This window comes from Pelodiscus sinensis, chromosome 12, assembly GCF_049634645.1.
Source record: "Pelodiscus sinensis isolate JC-2024 chromosome 12, ASM4963464v1, whole genome shotgun sequence".
NCBI classification, from domain to species: Eukaryota; Metazoa; Chordata; order Testudines; family Trionychidae; genus Pelodiscus; species Pelodiscus sinensis.
In genome coordinates, this window is record NC_134722.1 from 26,277,985 (window position 1) to 26,298,144 (window position 20,160).

Sequence of the window (20,160 nt, forward strand, 5' to 3'; positions counted from 1 at the left end):
GCAAACAAAAAGAAGAATGAAAGAGGAGGATAAATGGGTGCTTTATTTAAAAATATTAATGAGTTCTCTGTGCTGTGAACTAAGCAAAACCTGAGGTAAATTTAACACATAATAATTCAACAAATTCTTATTATGAGTCACAACTTGGTTCCAGAACATTAGCTAAGAAAAACAGGTGGGAAGTAATTCCTTCTCTCCCCGCAGTCCGCCACAAAAAAGAATTTCAGAATCTAAGCAGCACTTTACATAAACAGAAGAGATACTAATATCAGATTAACAAGGGAGATTTCATAGGCCTCAGGCACTCTTTTGGGGAGTTCATATGTAAATAATCCCTTTCATACAAGTTATGTGAAAGTGGTCCCATTCCAAATTCCTTATCTGCACTAGGAATTTACATTGGTACAGCTATGTCTCTCAAGGGTGTGAAAAATCCATGCCCCTGAGATAGCTATACCAACCTAACCCGGGTGTAGACAGCACTAGGCTGACAGAAGAATTTTTTCTTCAACTAAGCTACCACCTGTTGGGGAAGTGAATTACCTACACTGACAGCAGAATCCTTCTCTTTGGCCTAAGTAATATCTACAGTGAGTGACACAGCTGTACTTTTGTAGTGTTTTAAGCAGAGACATACTTGACAATTTACACAAACATTAAATCAAGGTTCATTAAACATCAGAGAAGATTTTGTTTGGCCAAGACTATCCCCTTCAAAAGCAAGCCTCAGGAAATCCCAGCTGTAGGTTGCATTGTTGATGGTTTCCTTTCACAGTCACTGCATAGTGCATTGGTGACCAGTGTTCCCTCCACGGTGTGTGCCTGCACACAAAAAATTCTGAGCCCGCCCATCTCCTTTGCAGAGCTGTGCAGCAGCACTTACCTACCTGGACCTGGAAAGTGAGTGGTATAGCTGCTCCCACAGCTGGGGCCACATGGTGGGTGAGGGCAGGGAGGGGGACGTAGTCACAATCGCAGTGGGAGGTGGCTGTTCTGGTGGCCACCGGGGCCGAAACTATGTTGGGAGGCAGCAGCCACCAGGACCGAGGCCACATGGTGGGCAGCTGCTGCTTCCTGGGATTGGAGCCGTGGGGCTAGCAGGTGGCTGCTGCCACAGAGAGCTGGGGCCAGGGGGATGGCAGGCGAAGCAATGCGGGGGTAGAGGAGGAGACAGGTATAACAGGGGTTGGAGTGAATGTATCTGCACAGTAAGTGGAGCCCCACTTACTGTGCAGATGCATTAGCTCTGGCTCCATCTTCTGCCATGTTACATAGCTGGCACTAACATTTTATTATATATATATATATAGTTAGTAACTGATGGGTGCCATAGTGGCACCCATCCAAACAAGTGCACAGGACAGCAATATTTGTGCACAAGACAAAACTCACTCCACTCATGGAAGGAAAGTCACAAGAGGAAACACTGATCAGGACCCAGGGTGACAGCAATTTAGAGAAGTATCTCCTGTTCTCATAGCTTTAACAGTCAGGACAACAACAAGAAACTTCTAACAAGAGAGAACACTTCAATTTGGAGTCTTATTGCAACTGCTGTTGCCCTTTTTTCAACCTAAGCAGCAAGACATATTTTGGGGCTGTGCGGTTGTTCCAGTTTAAGCAGAAATTGATGGGGACTGGTATTTCTTAAATGAAATATGGCTTACAAGCAATGGACAAAAATCTCTCTTCTGAATGCAATAGGAGCCAAATCGAAAGGAGCCGTTTCTTTCCTTGCAGCTCCAAGCCTGTTTAGCCAACAGACCCAAATTTCTCTCTATCTAGCTTATCTCAGGATCACACAACTACGCTCACAGGCAACTGCCTGGCTTTCTTGCTTTGTCCCTTTCCCTCTCTCCCTGCCCACCCTTCTCTGTTCACTTTCCATATATTCTGCCTCCCTAACCTTGGCCAATATCCACATGGTGCTAGTTTCTATGCACACTCTATTTGGCTTCATTTTAGGCATGACTCCTTAACTGTCTCTTACAACTCATTCACCATTCAGTTTGTGTGAGATTTTAACCCATATCAGGTTTTCACCAAGCTCACAATACTGCTTATAAAACTGCCATCCATCTACCATGTATAACTATTAAGTGACTAAGGAAAACTTTTTAAATATGATTTTCTTTCTCTGCATTAAAAGTTAGTCAAGAGGCAAGAAAAAATACTTTAACTCTTTATGAAGAGCTATTACTCAAAGAGGTCCTCAGAAACTCCACATAAGTACCTTGAATCTCCACATATAACAGTATTTCTTAATCTTTTGGGGCTCAGAACTCATTTGTAAATATCAATGGCCTGTTACACTTTGTGAATTAAGGTAAAGACCATTTTAACTCTGAATGAGAGTATTCACATGAGGGTTTTATACAGTTTAATCAATCCACTTAGAACTCATACCTTTAGTTAATTTGGATTAATCTTCCTGGATGATTCCTTGCAGACAAGTCAAAGATAGCTCTATTTCATTTTAGAAAGATCTGGTCATAAAAGTTTTCTAGCACACTAATATCCATACCATTAAAAATAAGAACAAAAACCACTATCATACACAAATTATTTCATCTTAAATGAGGCACTTGTGTGGTCAAAAAAAACTGTTTTAAACAGAGGAGGCTTGAAATAAGGATTTAAAGTTACTTTGAAACAGGGCATAATGTATTTCTGTAGTTGGGTACTGTAACCAAAAAATCCAAAACCAACTATGCATCTCACATTGAAGTGTTTATAATCAAAACTGTCTATGAACTGAGGGTATATTTGCAATACCCTATACATTTTAGAGAATTAATATTAATATTTTCATTTTCAGATTCAGGTAAGTGAACTATAGTGGCTATAATCATAGAATCATGGAACACTACAACAGGAAAAGACCTCCAGAGGTCATCAAGTCCAACCCACTGCCCTCATAACAGGACCCAGCACCATCTATCAGGGATGATCTAGATGACTATCTAAACTGGTCTTTGATATCTCCAGAGATGGAGATTCCACAACCTCCGTAGGCAATTTATTCTAGTGTTTAACCACCCAGGCAGGCAGGAAGTTTTTCCTGATGTCCAGCTTAAACCTACCTTGCTGCTATTTAATCCCATTGCTTGTCGTCCTAACCTCAGAGGCCAAGGAGAACAATTTTTCTCCCTTCTCCTAATAACACCCTTTTAGATACTTGAAAACTGCTATCATGTCCCCTCTCAATCTTCTCTTTTCTAAATTAAACAAGCCCAGTTCTTTCATTCTTCCCTCATAAGTCATGTTTTCCAGACCTTTAATCAATTATTGTTGACCTTCTCTTGACCTTCTCCAATTTCTCCACATCTTTCTTGAAATATGGTGCCCAGAACTGGACACAATACTCCAAAAGAGGCCTAATCAGCACAGAGTAGAGCAGAAGAATAACTTCTCATGTCTTGCTCACAAAACTGCTATTAATGCATCTCAGAATCTTGTTAGCTTTTTTTGCAACATTGTCACACTGTTGACTCAATTTTTACATGTTGTCCATTATGACCCCTATATCCCTTTCTGCAGTACTCCTTCCTAGACAATCACTTCCCATTCTGTATGTGTAAAACTGATTGTTCCTCCCTAAGTGGAGTACTTTGCATTTGTCCTTATTAAACTTCATCCTGTTTACCCCAGACCATTTCTTTAGTTTGTCCAAATCATGTTGAATTTTGACCCTATCCTTCAAAGCACTTGTAACTCTTCCCAGCTTGGTATCATCTGCAAACTTTAATAAGTGTACTTTCTTTTCCATCATCTAAATCATTGATGAAGATATTGAACAGAACCATCCCCAAAACAGACCAGTGCAGAACCCTACTTGATATGCCCTTCCAGCATGATTTTGAAAGGTTAATAACTACTCTCTGAGAAGGGTTATCCAGCTGGCTATGTGCCCACCTTATAGAAGCTCCATCTAGGTTGCATTTGCCTAGTTTATTGATAAGGTCATGCCACACCGTGTCATATTCCTTACAAAGTTTAAGTATACCACGTCCACCGCTTCTCCTTTATCCACAAGACTTGTTATCCTATCAAAGAAAGCTATCAGATTGCTTTGACATGATTTGTTCTTTACAAATCCATGCTGACTGTTACCTATTATCTTATCTTCCAGATAAATCCCTTAATTACTTGCTCCATTATCTTTCCTGGCACAGAAGTAAAACTGACTGGCCTGTAGTTTCCTGGGTTGTTCTTATTTCCCTTTTTATAGATGGGCACTATATTTGTCCTTTTCCAGTCTTCTGGAATCTCTCCCATCTTCCATGATTTTTCAAAGATGATAGCTAAAAGCTCAGATACCTCCTGTATCTGCTCCTTGAGTATTCTAGAATGGATTTAATCAGGCTCTAGTGACTTGGAGACATCTAACTTCTCTAAGTAATTTTTAACTTGTTCTTTTATTTTAACTTCTAAACCTACCCTATTTTCTCTAGCATTCACTGTTTGGCATCCCGTCACCATCAATATTCTTGACAAAAAACCGAAACTAAGTAAGTAAGCACCTGTAACATTTCCAAGTTTCCTGTTATTGTTTCTCCCTCCTCACTGAACAATGGGCCTACCCTGTTCTTGGTCTTGCTCCTAATATATTTGTAGAGCATCTTCTTGTTTCCCTTTATGCCTCTAACTAGATTTAGCTCTTCGTTCCTTTGCCTTTCTAATCTTGCCCCTGCATACCTGAGTTGTTTGCTTATATTCATCCTTTGTAATTTGACCTACTTTCCACTTTTTATATGATTCCTTTTTGATTTTTAGATCATGTAGCTTTCTCAATCTTCTGAAATAAAAAGTTGTCTCCAATGAAGTCCAAGAACTTGTTGGATAATCTGTGCCCTGCTGTGTTAGTTTCCCAACATATGTCTGGATAGTTGAAATCCCTCATCATTACCAAATCTTGTGCTTTGTATGATTTTGTTGTTAATAAAATAAAATAAAATAAAATAAAATAAAATAAAATAAAGGCCTCATCCACCTCTTTCACCTGGGTAGGTGATCTGCAATAGACCCCAAACATGACCTCACCTTTATTTTTTATCCCTTTTAACTTAACCCAGAGACTCTGAAAAAGTCTATCTTCTATGTCCATTTCCTCCTCAGTCCAAGTGTATTCACTTTTAATATACAAGGCAACACCTCCTCTCTTTTTTCCTTGCCTATACTTCCTAAGCAAGCTGTACCCTTCTATTCCAATTGTGTGTATTATTCCTCTATTCTCTGTGATACCAACTATGTCAAAGTTGTGTTTATTTACTAGCACTTCAAGTTCTTCCTGCTTATTCTCATACTTCTTGCATTTGTATATAGGCATCTGAGATACTGATTTGATTTTGCCCCTTCCCCCCAGTTCTTCCTTCTCCTTCCTATATGTCTGCTATTATAGCCCATACTCCCTCCCATTTCTGACCCATCACCCTGGTCTCCATGTTTTTCTCTTACCTGTGGGCTTTGGTCACCTGCCCCCATCAAACCTCCTCACTAGGTCAGCCAGTCTGGTGTCCAAATACTCTCTTCCCCTTCCTCAAAAGGTGAACCCCATCACTGCTTAGCAGTCCTTCTTCTTGGAATAGCATTCCATGATCGAGGAAGCCAAAGTCCTCCTGATGACACCATCTTCATAACCACCTCTGTCTGGGCCCAGACCTTTGACAGGAAGAGACTGAAGAGAATACCACCTGCACTCCAAACTCTTTCGCCCATACTCCCAGAGCCCTGTAGTCACTCTCAATCTGCTCAAAGTCATACCTTGCAGTGTCATTTGTGCCCACATAGATGAGTAGCATAGGGAGGTTGTCAGTGGGCTGAATAATCCTCGACAATGTCTCTGTAACCTCTCGGATACAGGCCCCTGGAAGGCAGCATACCTCCTGAGATGACATGTCATGGCAACAGATGGGTGCCTCCACCCCCTCAGAAGGGAGTCTCCAACCACCACTACTCTACGTTTCCTCCTTGCAGAGGTGGCTGCAGATCTCCTAGCCTTGGGGGTACAAGGCTTCTCTTCTGCTTTAGGGGGTGATTCCTTATGTTCCGTAGCCACAAAAGCATAACAGTTCTCCAGAACCACGGTGGGGGGGTTGAGAGCAGGGGTGGAGCACTGCCTGTTGCCAGAAGTGACCAGCTGCCAGTGTCCCCCCTGGAGACAGAGCCATCTCCTCTTCCACCAGTGGTTTGTTAGCAGTCTTTAGTAATGAGGTAGCATCTTCAACTTGAGTAATCTCCACATGGATACTCTCCAGGAATTCCTTGTGGATTTGGATACTCCTCAGCACTAGATGGTCACCCAGCCTGGATTTCAGTAAGTGAGAATTGCAAGCCACAGTGCCTGCAAAACCACACCAGGATCTGGGTAGCGGCATCCATGGCAACAGGATCAGTGCTGGTACAGGTGTTGAGGGTCTTCCTATCCATAGTAGGATTTTTCCTTTCAAATTCCCTCTCAAACTCCACTGTCTGCTTTGCTCCCCCAGTCACTCTGCCTCTGGCTTTTAAAGTCGGCTCACCTTGGTCAGGCCTATCACTCTGTTAGCCACACAAGGAGAGGCTGATCCCCAAGGCTGAGTGAGACTGATCAAAAGTAATCAAGGAAGCAGAAGATCAAACACTCCTAGTCTCACAATCCTAATTGCCACAGTACCTGAAATAACCTACAACAGAACAGAAACAAAATGCAAACACACAGTCAAGTGAACTCACTCACATGAAAGCTAGTCCACTCCCCTGGCAGCCTGTTCAGTGGTGGGATCTCCTGTGCTCCCTCTCAAACTCCCCTGTCTGTATAATAATGAGTTCTCAGGTGATAAGAAATTCTAAAAATATAGAATTTGTTACTGTATATAATCATAGAAATGTAGGGCTGGAAGGAACCTCAAGAGGTAAATGTTTGCAACATCTAGCATACAACTGTCAATGGGAGCTGTGAGAAGTGATAGCCTGGTGATAGAAGTTTCCGCAGCTTCCAGGGACAGGGAATAGCAAACCATGACCAAATGGAGCTGTGAGGGGTTGTACCTGCAGATGTGCAGGTAAATAAAGTTTCTGGTGACCCTGACAACCCACATGTGGCCCGCTTATTGCCCACCCCTACTCTAGGTTTATGGTACTCAGCACACCGGTCTTCCAAGGGGTGCATCAACTCATCTAGAGATTTGCCTAGTTTTTTTTACAAGCTACATAGAAAAAGCACTAACGAAGTCAGTATAAATTAAAATGTCAAACACACCATGACTACTTCATACTGTTCCATATACTACATACTAAAATGTAAGTACAGGTTGCACCTCTCTAGTCCAGTACATTCTGGTCCAGCAAGACCTGTGGTCTGACATGATTTCAGTTAGATGTCCATTTATCATGGGTTTGGCCAAGTTTCCCCACAGTCACATAAAATTTGTCTACAGCTATCAGTCCTGGCGCTCAGTGTTATTTAGCTCTAATTTATCCCCAAATATCTTCTAAAAGCTTAGTATGCAGTGGACATATCAGTAAGTATTGGTCCAGCAATTTTGGTCCAGTGAACAAATATGAGTGCATTTGTTCAAAACCTCCTCCTAAACGGTGAGAGCCAGGACCCCCAAACTTGGTATGCAGCTTCCTCTTAACAACCAAACCCTGACCTTGCTTTAAATTATTTTAAGATAACAGGATGTGCATGGAATGTGGTTGTTTCACATCAAATGGAAAGGAAGGGATGTGATAGCAGGACAGTTATACTCATGAATTACCACAGGGGGCAGCAAGCACCCCAGTGAACAGTTGCAGGGCCTCCACCACCCCAGCCTGCCCAGGGAGAAGTTGCTAGGTGGCCTGCATGGCCCCTAACCCACTGCACTCAGGCCAGCAGGTGGGCAAAACCAGCAGGTAGGGTGTGTGCCCCCCCACCTTTGGACCAGCCCCAAGGAAAGCCGAGCATACAAGGTTTGCAGCCCTACCAGGCCAGACCTGGGCAATGCTGGGTAATAATAATAATGACCATCTTAAAAAAAAAAAAAAAAAAAGCAAAGGAGGCACAAGTCCTTTTGTTGGGTGACCTTATCTAAGGGTACGTCTAGACTACCGCGTTTTGTCGATGGAAGCTTTGTCGACAGATACTGTCAACAAAACTTCCGTCGACAATTTGCGTCCAGACACATGGAGTTCTGTCGACAAAGCAAGCCGCTTTGTCGACAGAACTCCGTAGTCTGGACGCAACGTTACAGGCAATAACACCTTCTGTCAACAGAACTCTGTCGACAAAAGGTGTTTTGCCTTGTAAAATGAGGTTTACCAGCGTCGACAAAACCGCGGAGTTCTGTCGACGTTATGTCGACAGAACTCCGCGGTAGTGTAGACGCTGGTATTGTTTTGTCGACAAAAGTCCACTTTTGTTGACAAAACTAGGTAGTCTAGACACACCCTAAGTTAAGTCCTGTATAGTGTGTTAAGTGGATACATTTTAACAAAGCTTTGTGGTTGAGAGTTGTATGCACAAATGTCAGAAAAGAAAAGTAAATTCTCCACAGCAGCTTGACCATAGCTCAGTCACCTTTTACACGTGTACAATATAATTTGGTTTCCAGCTGATGGTGCTATATTAATATATACACAGCACTGACGGTAGTTAAAGACTATTAATCCTTCAAGCAGGAATCAGTTCAAAGAAGACCTATGACTTGTGTTATACGGTCAGACTGAAGATCACAGTGGTGCCTTCTGGCTTTAGAATGTATCAATCTAAAAGGAAAGAAGATTGTGGTTTTAGTTCATCTTTGACAAATTTGGGTTAAACAAATTAAGGCTTATTAAGGAAAATCTGAGAGATATAATACATATCATCCAGACAGTTTGGTTATGACTCTCTGGCATCAATCCTAAGACATTTGAACTTATTTTGAATCCATTTAAAAAAGTTTCTCACATACACACTATGAGGTGCATGCTCCACATAAGAAAAAATGTTGCAAAAAGGGTAAGAGGAGAAAAAAGGATACAGATCCTATTTGAGACATGGCAAGCATATCAATATTTATTGAAATCTAGAGTGTGTTCAAATCATACAGGAAGTGAGTAATGTTTCAATTAGGAAAATTACATTATTGAGAAAACAAGGCAGATTTACTTGGTATATATGCCTTCTGAAGAGTTTTTATTTACTAATACCATCTGTCCTATTTCAATACAATTAGCATATATCTTCCATGCCAACAAACTTATGCCAACATTTAGTGAACCATTAATGACGTTTTATGCACACCCTGCATACCCCCCTTCCCCAGTAGATATCCTCAATGGGGGGGCAATAATGGGGGGGCAAGCAAGGGGGGCAGGAGATATTGATTTGATTCCCAACAACTAGCTTTGGAGAGGATGGGATGGGAGGGAACAGGGCTGGGATGTTTGGCCTGCTCCATCCACCTGGTGCTCCTGCCTGGGTGCAGGGCAAGCCCTGGGATCCCACCCCGCACCTCGGCAGGGATGCCAACAGGCAGACTGGGGCAAAAGCAATCTTTGGGGATGGGTGGACCCACAGCTCAGCCAGGCCTACTCTTGGCTATGACACTGCAATACTGCAAATGTCTTGTATGTCCACTTCATTAATTAATCACCCTCCATCCTTTAAAGATCCGTACTGCATTCTTTACACTGCAGATCTCCTTTTAACAATAAATAGCCCTAAAGTAACTAACTGAAAGTTTAGCCTATGTCACCAAAATGTTTCAGCTTAAAAAAAAAAAAAGCCTTCACTAAAATATGATGCTGGCATTAAGCTAACGAACAGGGAGCAATAGATTTAGAAATATCATCTACCTGACCCTCGCTGTAAAATTAAGGTTGTCTGTTTACACACAAAATCAAACAGGTTAGAGAAAGGGTCTTTGATAGGCCAGTATAAAAATGTCTGCCAGTGGAGTTACTTCTGATTTACACTAACACTAGCTGTGCCATTTAGTGATTAAGCAATCCACTTTAAGTTTGCTCAGATTCAACTACAGGTATTAAATGCACATCTGTGAGGCTACCACTACCACAGCACATTTTGCACATAGTTGGATTACACTTATCTCAGCAAACAAATTGTATTAAGCCTATCTCCTACAAATACACTATACCTGCCACTTCAATGCAAAAAAAGGGAGATGGAGAAAAGGCAAGCAGTTTCCAGATCCTACATTCAGTGAAAAACATGGGTTGCTGGTTTTCTGGCACACTCAATATAAAGTGTTTATAAATACATACATGTAAAAAAATGCATACATGTTATTTTGTAAGATCAATAAACCAGTGTCTTGTTTTATGCTACAATAAGACTGGGCAGCTTTAATAATGGTGCACGCTCAAGATTTTATTTTTCAGACAGTAGTAAACTTATGCTAATAATTCTGAGCCCACAGAATACCCAACAGGTCAAAAAAATAAATGTGATTATTTTGATTGTAATGGGAGCTTTGGCCATATCTGCATGAATTAATTTCTGATTGGAGGGATTCCCACTAAGTCAAGATCCATGAATCAGGACAAAGTCAGGGTTTTGTCACCAGAGCTTCAATTAGTGTTACCAGTTTCCAATGGCATAATGATGTCCATCAATTTCCACTTCCTTGTCAAATGCAGGCATGGAGCAACACTATCTATTGCATTTAATTTACAGAGCTTATAAAATGTGTGAAGCAAAAATTGACAGAAACATCTGATTTTTGTTTGAGGACCACATATAAATTATATTCTACTCTCCATCTTAGGCTGGAAGGACAGAATACTTCAGTAGTGCTGAGTGAAGAAATAAGCTCTGGATAATCATTACCTTAAATCATGTTTACCAAGCCTAAAATAAATGAAAAAATAAAATCAGCTTCCTCTCTGATTTGGGCTAATGACTGCTAAATAATTTTATCCCAAGATAATCAAGATCAGCACTGCTAATGTCGAACATAACAGAAACGGGGTTGGGGAAGTGGGTTGTATTACATTACAACCTGTAGTGAAATCTAGTTTAAAAAACAACAACAACAACCTGTAATATATGCTACTGGATTAAAAGGATTGGAGAACAAGAAGAAAGGTAGCAAACTACAAGCTGCAGACTGTTTCTATGTTGGTAATAGGAGATTGAAAACAAAACATGCTTTGTGAAAAGGATGTTAAATCTTGGCAGTAATACTAAATAATGCAGCAGTTCAGCAGTGTGTTCTATGGTATTAGTACGTGTAGCAAGACATCACACTATAGCATCTTTATATGTAAGAACTCACTGCACGTAGAGCAATAGAATGATCTATGAATCGGGAGATTATGAAGGGCTGGTTCTCTTTGCTTTGACAATTGTTTTAAAAAATGACCACTGATTTCACATTACCCGAATGGTTTGATAAACTGTCTAGATCAAAACCCAAAAGAGAAAAATATTTATTGTGCTTTAGGAAAAGACAAGTCAGAACTTTGAAAAAAGCACCAAAGGAGTGAATGAAACAAGCACATTTTTAGCTGAAACATGTACAGCTTCTAAGAGAATCAGGAATTGACTGTCAATCTACTTCAGACTTACAGTACATAGTCTCTTTTCACACTCATTCCAATGGTGTATTTAAGTTGAATCTCTGAATAATGGCTTGTCCAACACCACAATCGATGATCTAGCAAGCGTTAGTCTGACATACTTGGCTTACTGAAATCAGTGAGCAGTATAATCACCCACCTGGCTACAATAACAATCCAGGAGCTTGCTAAACATATTCTGCTGAACAGTATTACAGAAACAGAACATGGAACTGATCCACTGCAAAGATAGACACATGGAGAAAACTACATGAGCAAACAAAATCACATTCTTTCAGGGAAATTCACAGATTCTATTAGGCTGCAAGAGAGAATAAGGTTATATGGGAATGAGGTGTCAACACAAGAAGGAAAACAAATGTACAACTTCTTTTTGTTCATAGTCTAATCAATGGCAAAACTCTCATTCACTTCTATGGGAACAGACTTTACTCCATAAACATAAAATAAAGCATGGTCAGTCATCACAAGGGGTCTGCCAGACACTATGACTGTGTCCACAATGCAAAATTACATGTATGGTTCTACAGTGCTGGCAGAAGCAGTGGGAGCTGTAGCACAGAGAAAAGGCATTTTACCTTGTTTTCTTAGCCCTGCTGGTAAAGTCATGTGTACCCTGTCTAAACTGCAGCCAAAGCCAATGGATCTACACTAATAGAAAACATACTTGATTTTTGTATAGACAGACATGTCTCCCTAGGCATGTGGAATTACAATTGTTTCTGTATGCACAGAGTACGTGGGAACAAACAATGCAGAGTGTGGTCAAACTCACTTCTATAAAAATATTTCCTTCTTCCGCTTCACTACAGGACAGCACTCTATTTCAGCTTCTCTCCTCTTCCCAAATAGGGCCTTCAACCCAGTTCATTCCTTCACACAGCAACAAATCATTACCCCGTGTCTCTCTCTCCCAATCCACTTCCTATCACAGGACTATTGAAAAGGTTGAAAAAGTGAGTTTTTTAGGAAAGAGCCAGCCCCGCCCCACCTTTAACAGCACAGTTCTTAATGAGCACCACATGTAAGCATTTTCATTCTTGAAAGGCTTCCTGATATCAGGAGTCTATGCCCCAACACTCAGCTCTGCAGGTGTGGATCTAGTATTAGGAGCTGAGAGTGCATGATAATCCCAGAAAAGTGAGAAAGAGGTTCATTTGGTTATGTAAGAGCATAAGTTTACTGGAGAAGGGACTGTGTTTAGCTGTGTCTGTGCAGTGCTGACCTGTTGGAGCCCCATTCTGACAGGAATCTTTAATGTCTATCACAAACCCAACAATTTAATCCACCCCACTCTCTCTAGGCTGATTCTCTATTTTGCAGAATCCTTGTTTTTAATTACTTCCATGACGTTTCTTTTGATATCCATGGCTTTTTTTGTTTGTTTGTAGATAGGTGATTTGATGTAACATCTACTATAATTGAGCTATTGCATAAGAATTAAGTATGACTGTATGACAGCTATCTAACAATGTGTGTAGCTATATTGGTCCTAGGATATTGGACAGAGACAAGGTAGATGAGATTTTTTTTTTTTTTATTGGACCAACTTCTGTGGGTGACACACACAAACTTTCAGGTTTACACAAAGATCTTCAGGTCCGTTCTCAGCTATTTAATAAGGTAAACACTTAGGCATTTGGTGTTATACATAATTTCTGCTAAAGGTAGCATATGTATTATTTTTATTGCACACAAGCATTGTCTGACACTCAATACTTCAGTGTCAGACAATTGCCTAAAGCTTTTAGTAAGAGCCACTTAGCTAACTCTCATAGGAGAATTGGGAAAGGTATTTAAAGTGTACCCCAGTAACTAATGTGGCAGACAGCTTGTGTAATGGCACTTTATCTAGCCTCTCTCCTTATGAAACATCAGCATACTTTCTCAGTAGGCAGTGCAAATTGCCTCTTTTTCATTCCTTCCCCAGCCCCCCGTCTGCTAAATAGGGTCTGTAACAATTAAAAAAAATTGCATTGATGGATGTAAAACCATATCTTGGGCTAGAAAATTCTCTTTACTATGCAGTACTGGCTGAAAGCATGCCTAAAAACAATGTACTCTAAGTTCAGTAGATAAGGCATGTCTGATGAGCAGTCCTGAGTTTGTCTGGTCTCACAATCATTAGCACTGGGAAGAACCCCTTCATCTCCCTAAATAAGCTTTAGGATAGCATACACTGAGCATTGCAGAATCCCAATTGATTTGTTATTTCATCTCACTTTGCAAATCCTACCACCTCTTCTAGAAGATTAATCACATGGTGTAATTGGCCTCGATTGGTTATAAAGTACTGCCACCTCTTTTTCTCTTTCTCTAATTTTAGCCCATTATCATGCACGGACTACTGATTTTTTATATATATAATTTGTTTTTCCTAATTCATCTCAGGTATGCACAGACCATTCCTGTGCAATCCCTGTATTAATTTTTCTTTTGGGCTGTACAAGTTCAATTCTCTTGATAGCAATGAATTAAGGGTCATACTGTATTATGTGCATTTGCATTATGTGTACCATTTCAATCAAATCCTGTTTTTATTACACCTTATCTCCAGCCTCCTTAAAAGCTCTCTGTTCCAAACATTACATTCTCTGCAATAATAACAAAGCTTAAACATCTTACCTCTGCCAAAGGGTACAATACAGGCAGAATTCCTGTAAAAGAGCTGCCTCCTGTATATTCTCAGTTTTCCCTCCACATTACCATGAACCAAATATGAATAAGCTGTTTTATAATGAAACATCTCCATGATTTAGGCCCTGATTCTGCTTTTGAAAGATTCATTGCAGACTCCTGCACCCATGGACAGTTAGGTACAGGACTAGGGACTTATCAAGCAATAGGCTGTAGTTCTGTATTCTGGACAGCAAGGTGGATCATCTGTGGAAAGGACCTTTAGACTTGTAGGTCCAGATTCAGCAAAGCATTCATGTGTGTGTTTAAGACCTATTGGCTTAAATGGGACTTACAATGCAATTAAGTGCTTTAGTAAATTGAAATAGTTAAGTTTAAGCATGCACATAAGTGCATTGCTAAATCAGGACTATAAGCAATTTTTCCATCCTGGAAATCAAAATACTTCAAATAATTTAAAAAATTATAATTCTATATTTGCTTGCAGTATTTGGCAAATTGCTTTCCTGTTGTGTAGCAATCAGGAGCAAGTATCTCACTAGTTTGCTTAAGGATTTTTTCTACAAGCCAATGTCATCTGACTAACCTTAAATACATTATCAACAGGGCTAAAAATATCACGTATCTTCAGGTAAAACAGATGTTTGCTATAAACCACGTAAAGGAGCTGCATGTTCAGAAAGGCCCACGAATATTTTCTGAAATGGTGGAAATGCATTTATAGGAAAACAAACAGTGATAAATCCTTATTTCTTTAAAAAAAATATGGTTCAGGATATTCAAAATCAAAGTAGAGCTACACTGGACCAATGGGACAATCTTGCTTCCAAATTCATCCAGATATTTAAGTGAATTTCACCATATATAGACAATTACAAACATAAAAAACAACTTTCCTAAAATATACTCCAACACTTTGGGAAACAATCATTATCACTGGAAAAATCTGTTTAAAAAGAAAAAACAACACCTTCTATAGAGGCCTAATGTATCTTCAATCATATAGAAAGACCACAAACTGAAGTGATGGGAGCTTTATTGCTATTGTATATGTATGTCTATGTGTTTGCTGATTAATTAAATGTGCTGGATATTCAAGCTTATTGCCCTGCCCCTTGGAAATGTCTGGTGACCCTTACCCTTTCTCCCCAAGCTCGCAGTTCCGACTCTTGGCAGCCTGAGGCAGGCTGAGACGGAAGGAGGAGCCTGCTGCTGCTGTCATCAGGCGCAGCCAGAAGCCTTACAAAGTCTGGAGGCATAAAACCATCTGGCAGGAGTCAGGCATATACACCTGAAGACACCCAGGTATTATGGCTCTGGGCAATGCCGGGAACCAAGTTTCCTGGTTAACAAAGTGCCAGATAACACAGCTTGCATTGCACACACACACACACACACTTGTTTCTAACAGATCACACACCTGCTCTTGAAAATGACTACCAATGCCATCACTATAAAACAGCTTAGCCCCTAATATTAATGGTGTGGCTCCTAAATTTGGTAGACTGAAAACAGATTAGTCTAGTGGTCCCTCTAACAAGAAATTCATAGATTTTAAGGCTATACTCTTTTCAGGCATGCTACAACTCTCTAATGATAGTTAAGCATTCGTTGAAGTATTTCAACATTATCTAACCTACTATATATTTGAGAGAGTCTGTGTGTCTGTCTGACTTAGTTCAAGAATGCCTCCTAAACGGTAAGAGCTAGGACTACCGTATACAGCTTCCTCTTATAACTTAAAATAAGGTAAGAGTTTGTTTGTGCCAGGAAAATGGGATGTGCCTGGAAAGGGATTGGTTCTCATACAACCATATGGAAAAGAGACAGTATCACCACGCAGTATCACCAGGCTAGGAGTGCACCCTCACTATCCAGGATTGCTCCACTCTCAAACCTCCCACCCCCAGATGCCCTTTAGGAAGTGCAGGGAAGGGCTGGAACTTCAGCAGCCATGGACAGGCACTTCTTACCTGACTCCAAACTCTGTGACAGAGGGCTGGGGTTATAGAATCATAGAATCATAGAATCATAGAATAATAGGACTGGAAGGGACCTCGAGAGGTCATCGAGTCCAGCCCCCCGCCCTCAAGGCAGGATCAAGCTCCGTCTACACCATCCCTGACAGATGTCTATCTAACCTGTTCTTAAATATCTCCAGAGAGGGAGACTCCACCACCTCCCTTGGCAATTTATTCCAATATTTGACCACCCTGACAGTTAGGAATTTTTTCCTAATGTCCAATCTAAACCTCCCCTGCTGCACTTTAAGCCCATTACTCCTTGTCCTGTCCTCAGAAACCAAGAGGAACAAATTTTCGCCTTCCTCCTTGTGACACCCTTTTAGATATTTGAAAACCGCTATCATGTCCCCCCTTAATCTTCTTTTTTCCAAACTAAACAAGCCCAGTTCATGAAGCCTGGCTTCATAGGTCATGTTCTCTAAACCTTTAATCATTCTTGTCGCTCTTCTCTGTACCCTTTCCAATTTCTCCACATCTTTCTTGAAATGTGGCGCCCAGAACTGGACACAGTACTCCAGCTGAGGCCTAACTAGTGCAGAATAGAGCGGCAGAATGACTTCACGAGTTTTGCTTACAACACACCTGTTGATACAACCTAGAATCATATTTGCTTTTTTGGCAACAGCATCACACTGTTGACTCATATTCAACTTGTGGTCCACTATGACCCCTAGATCCCTTTCCGCCATGCTCCTTCCTAGACAGTCGCTTCCCATCTTGTATGTATGGAACTGATTGTTCCTTCCTAAGTGGAGCACTTTGCATTTCTCTTTATTAAACCTCATCCTGTTTACCTCTGACCATTTCTCTAACTTGCTAAGGTCATTTTGAATTATGTCCCTATCCTCCAAAGAAGTCGCAACCCCACCCAGTTTGGTATCATCTGCAAACTTAATAAGAGTACTCTCTATCCCAATATCTACATCATTGATGAAGATATTGAATAGTACGGGTCCCAAAACAGACCCTTGAGGAACTCCACTTGTTATCCCTTTCCAGCAGGATTTAGAACCGTTAACAACAACTCTCTGACTACGGTTATCCAGCCAATTATGCACCCACCTTATCGTGGCCCTATCTAAGTTATATTTGCCTAGTTTATCAATAAGAATATCATGCGAGACCGTATCAAATGCCTTACTAAAGTCTAGGTATATGACATCCACCGCTTCTCCCTTATCCACAAGGCTCGTTATCTTTTCAAAGAAAGCTATCAGATTAGTTTGGCATGACTTGTTCTTCACAAACCCATGCTGGCTATTCCCTATCACTTTATTACTTTCCAAGTGTTTGCATACGATTTCCTTAATTACCTGCTCCATTATCTTCCCTGGGACAGACGTTAAACTGACCGGTCTATAATTTCCTGGGTTGTTCTTATTCCCCTTTTTATAGATGGGCACAATATTTGCCTTTTTCCAGTCTTCTGGAATCTCCCCTGTCTGCCATGATTTTTCAAAGATCATAGCTAAAGGCTCAGATACCTCCTCTATCAGCTCCTTGAGTATCCTGGGATGCATTTCATCAGGTCCTGGTGACTTGCTGACATCTAACTTTCCTAAGTGATTTTTAACTTGTTCTTTGTGTATCCTATCTTCTAAACTTACCCTCTCTCTGCTTGTATTCACTACGTTAGGCACACCTCCAGACTTCTCGGTGAAGACCGAAACAAAGAAGTCATTGAGCATCTCCGCCATTTCCAAGTTCCCTGTTACTGCTTCTCCCTCCTCGCTAAGCAGTGGGCCTACCCTGTCCTTGGTCTTCCTCTTGCTTTTAATGTATTTATAAAAGGTCTTCTTGTTTCCCTTTATGCCTGTAGCTAGTTTGATCTCATTTTGTGCCTTTGCCTTTCTAATCTTGCCCCTGCATTCCCGTGTTGCTTGCCTATATTCATCCTTTGTTAGTTGTCCTAGTTTCCATTTTTTATATGACTCCTTTTTTATTTTGAGATCATGCAAGATCTCCTTGTTAAGCCAAGCTGGTCTTTTGCCATATTTTCTATCTTTCCTACACAACGGAATTGTTTGCTTTTGGGCCCTTAACAACGTCCCTTTGAAATACTTCCAACTCTCCTCAGTTGTTTTTCCCTTCAGTCTTGCTTCCCATGGGACCTTACCTACAAGTTCTCTGAGCTTATCAAAATCTGCCTTCCTGAAATCCATAACCTCAATTGTGGTGGTCTCCCTTCTACCTTTCCTTATGATCATGAACTCTATTATTTCGTGATCACTGTCCCCTATACTGTCTTCCACTTTCAAGTTCTCAACTAGTTCCTCCCTATTTGTTAAAACCAAATCCAGAACAGCTTCTCCTCTGGTAGCTTTTTCAACCTTCTGAAACAGAAAGTTGTCTCCAATGCAGTCCAGAAACTTATTGGATAGCCTGTGCCTCGCTGTGTTAGTTTCCCAACATATGTCTGGATAGTTGAAGTCCCCCATCACCACCAAATCTTGGGCTTTGGCTAGTTTTGTTAATTGTTTAAAAAAGGCCTCATCCACCTCTTCCACCTGGCTAGGTGGCCTGTAGTAGACTCCTAGCATGATATCACCCTCGTTTTTTACCCCTTTTAGCTTAACCCAGAGACTCTCTACACAGCTATCTCCTACGTTCATCTCCACTTCAGTCCAAGTGTGTACATTTTTAATATACAAGGCAACCCCTCCTCCCTTTTTTCCCTGTCTGTCCTTCCTGAGCAAGCCGTACCCTTCCATACCAATATTCCAATCATGCGTCCCATCCCACCAGGTTTCTGTAATACCAATGATATCATAGTTGTATTTATTGGTTAGCAATTCCAGTTCTTCCTGCTTATTACCCATACTTCTCGCATTTGTATATAGGCATCTAAGATACTGATTTGATCTTGCCTCCCTGTTGTGCCCTGACCCTCCTTTCTCCTTGCCATTATAGGCCGTAGTCCCCCCCATTTCCAACCCATCTCCCAGTCCCGCACATTCAGCACTTACCTGTGGGCTTTGCTCACCTGCCCCCGACAAACCTAGTTTAAAGCCCTCCTCACAAGGTTAGCCAGTCTGTGTCCAAACAAGGCCTTTCCGCTCCTGGAAAGGTGAACTCCATCTCCGCCAAGCAGTCCTTCCTGGAAGAGCACCCCGTGATCAAGGAAGCCGAATCCCTCCTGGCGACACCATCGTCGCAGCCAGGCATTCACCTCCAGGATGCACCTCTCTCTGCCCGGGCCCCTACCTTTGACAGGAAGGATAGAAGAGAATACCACCTGCGCTCCAAACTCCTTCACCCGTACTCCCAAAGCCCTGTAGTCACACTTGATCCGCTCAGTGTCACACCTGGCAGTATCATTTGTGCCCACGTGGATGAGTAGCATGGGGTAGTAGTCAGAGGGCCGGATAATCCTCGACAATGCCTCCGTAACATCTCGGATACGGGCCCCTGGCAGACAGCATACCTCTCGAGATGAGCTGTCAGGGCGACAGATGGGTGCCTCCGTTCCCCTCAGAAGAGAGTCTCCAACCACCACTACTCTACGTTTCCTCCTCGCAGTGGTGGCAGGAGACTGCTCAACCTTGGTGGTGCAAGGCCTGGTCTCCTCCACTGTGGGGGGTGACTCCTTGTCTCCTGCTGAAAGTAAAGAGTAACGGTTATGTAACAACACAGTGGGAGGGTTAGGAGCAGGGGTGGAACACTGCCTGCTGCCGGAAGTAACCAGCTGCCAGTGCTCACCCTGCACTACTGCCTCCACCATAAGTGGCTGGTCAACAGTCCCACATCCTAGGACAGTGACCTCCGTGGACTCCACAGGAATACTGTCCAGGAATTCCTCATGGCTTCGAATGCTCCTCAGCCTGGCCACCTCCTCCTGTAGCTCTCCCACCTGCTGCCTGAGAGATTCCACCAGCAGGCACCTTTCACAGTGATTGTCTCCCCCAGCCTGGAGATCACTCAGTGGGAATTGCAAGCCACAAATACAGCA

At 41.6% G+C, this 20,160-nt stretch overlaps 1 long non-coding RNA gene across 1 annotated transcript in view; it reads right to left on the minus strand.

Moving 5' to 3' along the window:
* The window catches only part of LOC142831154 (uncharacterized), a 38,836-nt gene extending 26,268 nt beyond the window's left edge, over nucleotides 1-12,568 (minus strand). The window contains exon 1 of the long non-coding RNA XR_012906821.1: nucleotides 12,326-12,568. This is a non-coding gene — a long non-coding RNA (uncharacterized LOC142831154). The remainder of the gene's footprint in view (nucleotides 1-12,325) is intronic.
* Nucleotides 12,569-20,160: the final 7,592 nt, after the last annotated feature.